The sequence below is a fragment of the Lolium rigidum genome, chromosome 1 (assembly GCF_022539505.1).
Source record: "Lolium rigidum isolate FL_2022 chromosome 1, APGP_CSIRO_Lrig_0.1, whole genome shotgun sequence".
Lineage (NCBI taxonomy): Eukaryota > Viridiplantae > Streptophyta > Magnoliopsida > Poales > Poaceae > Lolium > Lolium rigidum.
Window position 1 is genome coordinate 76,584,975 of NC_061508.1, and position 6,480 is coordinate 76,591,454.

Consider the following 6,480-nt stretch of genomic DNA (forward strand, 5'->3'; position numbering starts at 1 on the left):
TCCCCAGATTTTCTATGCATGAATGCAATGCACACATCTGTTTCCTCTATTTTTGTAACCCTCAATACCTGGGATATTACTATTACCTCAAGGAACGAGTTGGGAACGATCTCCACGGACAGATCTGGTGATTTGGTGGTGGATTTGGTGGGGAGGGGGAGAGTGGAGGAGAGAGAGGGTCGGGCGCCTGTGGAGAGAAGAAGAACAGAGGGAGAAAGAAAGAAGGGTCGGACTGGCTGGGCGCGCGCGGCAAACTTAAGTGGACGTGTGGCGCCCTTGCCACGGGCGAAAGTGTGGCGCCGGCGAGAGCGGCGCCACACGTCCTGCCACGTCGGATCGGCTCACCAGCTCAGCGTCGACGGGCCACGTTAGATGGGTTTGTGGCGCCGACAGCAGGGACGCCAAATGGGCATGTGTGGCGCGGGGGCGCCACACAAAAGGGTTAGATGAGTGAAATAGTTTCGCCGGAGGGTCAGTCTGTGCTTTTCTTTCACTTTTGGGTTATTTTTGTGCAAATCGCCCTCCCGCGTAGATCAGACAAAATCCCAAGTACAGTAGAACCCTAGCCGCCACACTCGGCACTCCCATAGTCGCGACCCCCTCCCGCTCCAGCCCCTTCCCGCCTCCTCCTCTCTGCCGCCACCTCCCTCGCACAGATGGCCGGCGCGCTGACGCACCGTGGAGAGCCAGTGAGCTCCCTCGCATCTCTTCGTCTCCATTCTTTTCTTCCTCTCCCTTTTCCCTCTGAATAATCCACTTCTTTTGTAGGAGCAGATTTGGGGCTCCATGGGCATGGAGCAGCACCGTCGGTGGATTCGTTACTCGGTACCCCGCTCTCCCGTTCGTCTCGCTGCCGCCACTCCTCCGACCCTCTCCAACAGTCTGGCTCCTCTCTTTTTCACTGGGAGCAACGAGCGCATCCCTGCGACGGACGAGTGACACAGCCCTACAACGAGCGCCCGGCGACTGCTCCTTCATCCCCACCAGCCAGGTCACCACGCTGGTAGTGGTACCTCCGCCCCCACCTGTGCAAGCCGCCTCGTCGGCACGTCCGTCCTCACCGGTCAACGCGACATTAGGTGCCCCTGGTCTCCCATTTCCTCTCCCCCTCCCCCCTCCTCACATTCTTATATCCCCTTCCCAATTCATGTGTGATGTATTTTGTTCTTAATTTTGGTTAATTCATTACATAGTTCATTGTTGTTTCCCGTGTGATTGGTATGCTAGCTAGGGATTGTTCTGTGAGCATCAATCAGTCTGGATGGAGAACTCTCTCATCAAACATTGGCAAGGTTATTTTCTCATGGAATTGAACAATAAAAGCCTATATGGTTCTTTGATCTGAATAATTTGGAGGCCAATGATTCTTTTTCAGGACAAAAGAGGTGGACACATTCATTGGGAGGCTTTTAGATATTCACTCAAGGATGATGTGCCTTTACAATTGCCTTACACCAAGGTATTTGTTTTCAGCTTAACCTGTAAACTTTTTTTTTGCTTACAGGGGTCATTCAAATTCTTCTTTATACAAGGATAGGGTTTATTCATATGACTAGCTTTTTGCGATGATCTTTTGGATAATCTAACCATGAACTTAACTCTGTCAAGAAGGGCATTACGAGCCTTGTGAATTACTCAAATTATGTTTTGTCTTGTTTCTGTGTGGATTCATTTGTATGTATATGTTTATGTGCTCAGAACCAAATGAACTGCTCATCTAGCAGTTGGAGCAAACCTACAAAGCTAGAGCACGAGAAAATGATGAGGTGCATAACCTTTTCTATTTCTATAGCATTTTCTTATCTACTGCAGATTCTATAATGTATAATCTTAGATTCTTAGGTATACCTTTCAGCTGTAACATCCCTGTTTACCAGCTGGGTAAAGCTGTACTTCCTCTGTCCCAAAATATAAGATGTTTTAATTGGCTAAAATAGCCTACCAAAATATCTTATATAGTGGAACTGAGATAGTAGAATATATATTTTTGTGTAATACATGCTTTTGCTGCCGAATTTTCGCCAATAGCACATCACAGGTATTTGCAATGAGACACACAATTATACTTGGTGCTGTTATTCATACATTTGTTGCCCTTCTGCAACCATCATTGAGAAGGCTCGGCTGATGTGAAATTAGAAATGCATTTTTGGTTTCCTCTTATCCCCATATATATTGCTGTTGAGATCCTTCCAAATTGGTGTTTGACTAGACAAACAGGAGGTCAAGTTTGTTATAGCTGGGACTTTGAATAAGGAATAAGAAACATATTTTATGGCTAATAAGGCCTTTACCTGAATCTTCCGTATTTTTGTTTATTTAATTTATTGGTCGAGCATCAGACCTTCAATATGGTAGTTTTCTCTATTTTCAGCAGGATTGACATTTTATTTGGTGTAACACAAATACAAGTTCAGATTTGATCTGGCATGCACCACCATCATTAGTATCTTATCAATTGCTGCAATTTAATTAGTCAATAGAATACCTGATGCTCTCGTACATTCCAATCCAATCTTTCTGCTTCACACACAAAAACCGGTCTATGAACCTAGCATAGAGGAACTATGCTCTTGAAAGGATGAGTATTATAATAATCATTTGAGCGCATTTTCTAATTCAGGAATATTCATTATCAACTTGATATGGTTATAAGCCCTATGTCCTTCGTTTATGAACGTATCAGTACCACTACCTCGTAGAGGAAAATGGGCACAAGTAAAACGTTCTCCTTTGTAGTTAGACTGGTTCTGTGCCCCCAACATTGGACTGTGTAGTATATGTTATATGTTACCGACTAAATGGGAAATTTGTATGCACTTGCGGGCACATTGAGTTGGAGATTTGCAGGATAGCTCAACCGGAAGGCTACATTTTATCTGCTTGCATATTCTCGAAGGTGTACAAGTTTCCAGTCTGCTTATCTATTCCTCGTCTAAGATGGCACCCAGTTCTAGAGACCACAAGAGATTTTTTTTTCTGAAGTATGATACCACATTACTTTGCATGTTTACAAGATGTCATTGGCCAGTCAGGCTTCTACCATTCTACCTTCGTGTTTTTTAAAATTCAGAAACAATAATGTATTTGTAACAAAATGAACACCTATGTAGGTTTACAAAAATAATCTCCCTGTATATTTTATTTCATGTCAATGTCCTGGGATTCATTCAGAATCTACCCAAGAAGCTATTCTGTGGATTTTGATTCTGATTCATATGTATACTTCCATGATGATTTGGTCAAATCCACCTTCCCGGAATAGTCTTGGAATGAGTTGTTCTAACAAGTGCTTTTGTTTTGCTTAACTGCTTATTTGCTGCCCTAAGAACTTCTTAACTTTTGGCACGTGCTAAATGAATGGAACTACTTTGTTCCAGTGCTAGATTAGCTTACCTTCTGTCAGCTCCCACCCAAAGGACAAAGATAGATGACATTCCTGATTTACTTACTGTAGTTTTCATTACTATATCAGAATTAATAGTTATCTTGTCTTATGCAAAATACAGTGCAACTGTTCAGAACTTGTAAGTTTATAATAATGTTTGGTAGCGTGATTTAATATGGTACCCAGTTCTAGAGACCATAAGAGAAACTTTTTTTTTCTGAAGTATGATACCACATTGCTTTGCATGTTTACAAGATGTCATTGTCCAGTCAGGCTTCTACCATTTTACCTTCACGTTTTAAAAAATTCAGAAACATAATGTATTTGTAACAAAAATGAACACCCATGTAGGATTACAAAAATAATCTCTCCGTGTATTTTATTTCATGTCAATGTCCTGGGATTCATTCAGAATCTACCCAAGAAGCTATTCTGTGGATTTTGATTCTGATTCATATGTATACGATGATTTGGTCAAATCCACCTTCCCGAGATAGTCTTGGAATGAGTTGTTCTAACAAGTGCTTTTGTTTTGCTTAAGCGCTTATTGGCTGCCCTAAGAACTTCTTAACTTTTGGCACGTGCTAAATGAATGGAAACTACTTTGTTCCAGTGCTAGATTAGCTTACCTTCTGTCAGCTCCCACCCAAAGGACAAAGATAGATGACATTCCTGATTTACATGCTGTAGTTTTCATTACTATAGCAGAAGCTTAATAATTATCTCGTCTTATGCAAAATACAGTGCAACTGTTCAGAACTTTTAAGTTTATAGATGATGTTTGGTAGCGTGATTTTCTTACAATTTCCCCTCTTTATGCAGGCAATACTAAGTATGAGAAGGTTGTCGATTAAGAATATGAGTCTGCAATGCAGGAACTGAGCGCCATAATTCCTGTTTGGGAGAAATAAACTTTCATAAAAACAGCTATAAGGTATATGAACTTTGTAATTACTTTTTCTGGGAGGATTTTCTCATTAAATGATATACCTGTGATAAACTACTGACAACTACTTCCCCTGTCTTGGTAGTTCCATGTTGCTACGACTTTGTACTTTTCTGTTATTTTTTCTGCTAACTGCATTTTCTTTTGTTCGTTTGTTATAAACTTGATAATCGACATTGCATCCTTTCCATCTAATGCAGGTCTATCGTAGTGCTTTATTTGTCTCATGTCTATTTCCTAACACTCTTTTCTTTTTCTGTTGTTACCTAATGATAGCTAGAATTTGATGCCGCTGCAATATGGGTATTTTTTCCGAAATTGGTTGTTTATTGAATTGCTTTGTGAACATGGGTTTCGAACTTCGCAAAAAAAAATTCTTTTAATATTTGTTTGTACTCAGTTTTTGGCACATTTGTGTTCTCTAGATGGTATCATTTCGAGCTATTAATCATTGAAGAATAATTCCGAAAAATAACTTTGCCATATTAAACGATGCAGCGACCTTTGTCATACCTTAAAGTGGGATATTTGACTGCTTGTCCAGCAAACAATGCCTTTGCACCACACAGATTGGGAGGTCGCAATTTGTTTCAAACCATCAGGGACCCCAGCAGGTTTATCCTTGTTGCACTGGGCACTTGTTCCTGATGATAGTCGCCTGCAGTTTGGATGAATGTGGAAATGTTTTCCTGAGAGTTCACTCTCTGCTCTCAATCTTTATTTTTTTTGTATTATTTTGTTTTGCCTGTGTAGACCACCAGGTCACTTGTGTACTAATTAGTTTAGATGTAATCTGGCACTCAGCCATTATATGCTTATTGACATGCGCCTACTGCGCTTTTTGCCAAATTATATGTTCCCAGAATTCCATTGAAAAGCCAGGAGATTGGGGCCTGCCTCCCTACAATAATTGTTGTATATCTAAAAAATTGTTCTCGTGTAAGTTGCTTAACACCTGATCTGATGATTATATTGAAGGAGCATAGCATCAACAATTAGGTGTTGTGATTGGCTTGCACCTGACTCAGCAACTACTGTAGGTTGTTGAAAAGGACAGGGATGGCCAACTTGCATAGAAACTGAAGAATAAATTGAACATTTCTGTTGAAGGAAACAACAAGGAATCTATCTAACTTGCTGAGGTTGAGGTTCAGGCATACAGACTTTCTAATGCAGGTCAGCATCCATGCCAATCTTTTCACCAGTCTCTGAAATACTTTTTTTTTTGAGTTGCTTACGGTTTTGAGTATCTTTTCTTAGAAAACATTGTCTTCTTCTGAACGTGTTTTGTAATTGTACTATTACTCCAATTCACTATGGAGCTGTTTTACTTTTTTGTCTTTCTTATGTCGATTAATCTTGGGAGACTCTGAAGAAGCCGTGGTGGCAGAGCTGCAGGGGGATGGGGGATGTGGTTCCGGTGGTGGATGAAGCTTTGGTGGGCTGATCAATATGCTCGCGGATTGTCTGTACATGAATATGGACGTATAGTTGCCCCTAAATCATAGTGGAGTACATGCAAATAATATGTGACATGGGTATTGATCACAAAGCAATTCAATAAAAAAAGAACCAATTTCGGAAAATACCCATATTGCAATATGGGTATTTTTTTTTTCTGAAATTGGTTGTTTCTTTATTAAATTGGCTGCAATATGGGTATTTTTTCCGAAATAGATGGTATCGTGATCCAGTCTTTTTATTTTGTAAAAAGAACTCATATTTGATTTGATATGCAGTCTGCGTGTCTGCAGTAGCTGAAAGGGATTTTTTGTGTGTGTGTGAACTGAAACGGTAGCGTTATGCTGATGATTATTGTTGTGAATATTAAATACTCGGTAACCGTTTTGATGTATGTTAAAATAGAAGTGTGGTGATCTTCAGATACTCTTTCATGCTTCCCTGCCGATGTGATTCATCGGGCACATGCTACTATCCTTGTATAATTGTACAACTAACTTGAGAGTAAACAATGACCAAATGACCAATCTATAAAATCATGATGTTGAGATTGGTTTGCAACTGATCGGCTAGGGAGATGGGAGGTAGTGCCTCACCAGTTCCACCAGTATGAGCTGGGGGAGAAGTTCTTGATATTGGTTCTTGGAGTTACATCAGGACCAAAGGAAAAAACTTCTCCCCCTGC

At 40.6% G+C, this 6,480-nt stretch overlaps 1 long non-coding RNA gene across 3 annotated transcripts; it reads left to right on the top strand.

Moving 5' to 3' along the window:
- Window positions 1–663: 663 nt before the first annotated feature.
- Window positions 664–6,155, top strand: LOC124668286. Of its 3 annotated transcripts, none has more exons than XR_006992016.1 (6): window positions 664–1,079; window positions 1,228–1,292; window positions 1,376–1,459; window positions 1,699–1,766; window positions 4,211–4,322; window positions 4,833–6,153. It is a non-coding gene; the product is annotated as an uncharacterized LOC124668286 (long non-coding RNA). The 3 variants fall into 3 exon arrangements; XR_006992199.1 differs by lacking the exon at window positions 664–1,079 and having other exon boundaries at window positions 1,090–1,292; window positions 4,833–5,273; window positions 5,375–6,155; XR_006991773.1 differs by lacking the exon at window positions 664–1,079 and having other exon boundaries at window positions 1,090–1,292; window positions 4,833–6,152.
- Window positions 6,156–6,480: the final 325 nt, after the last annotated feature.